At 65.0% G+C, this 317-nt stretch overlaps 1 non-coding gene across 1 annotated transcript; it reads right to left on the minus strand.

The window, feature by feature from the left end:
• Positions 1-2: 2 nt before the first annotated feature.
• On the minus strand, positions 3-58 carry Tc00.1047053417087.10. Its single transcript, XR_008254132.1, has one exon. It is a non-coding gene; the product is annotated as a C/D small nucleolar RNA (snoRNA), TB8C3C2, 3' partial (small nucleolar RNA).
• Positions 59-317: the final 259 nt, after the last annotated feature.

Here is a 317-nt window from a genome sequence, read left to right on the forward strand (position 1 = left end):
GTCCACATCGACTCTGCGGTCGGTTGACCTTCAGACGTCCGGTTTGTAATCACGCCGCCGCCGCGCAGTTCGTGTGTCTGCAGGAGACTGGGGGATGGAGGGAGGGAAGAGAGAGGCGGTGCGGCCCGCATCGGTCCCGGTTGGGTGTGACAACGGTGAGGTCATCTCTTCAGATCGCCGGCAGCAAAGACGGTCGCCGTCAGCGGCGGTCAGTGCCTTCCTTCTCCCACCGCAGCGCCACTCCACCGACGCCGTCACCCGCCTCCTCCCCACCGACACAACGAGGAGACAACAGCAGGAGATGCAACGCCCGCAAC

Source organism: Trypanosoma cruzi (assembly GCF_000209065.1).
Source record: "Trypanosoma cruzi strain CL Brener chromosome Unknown tcruzi_1047053417087, whole genome shotgun sequence".
NCBI lineage: Eukaryota > Euglenozoa > Kinetoplastea > Trypanosomatida > Trypanosomatidae > Trypanosoma > Trypanosoma cruzi.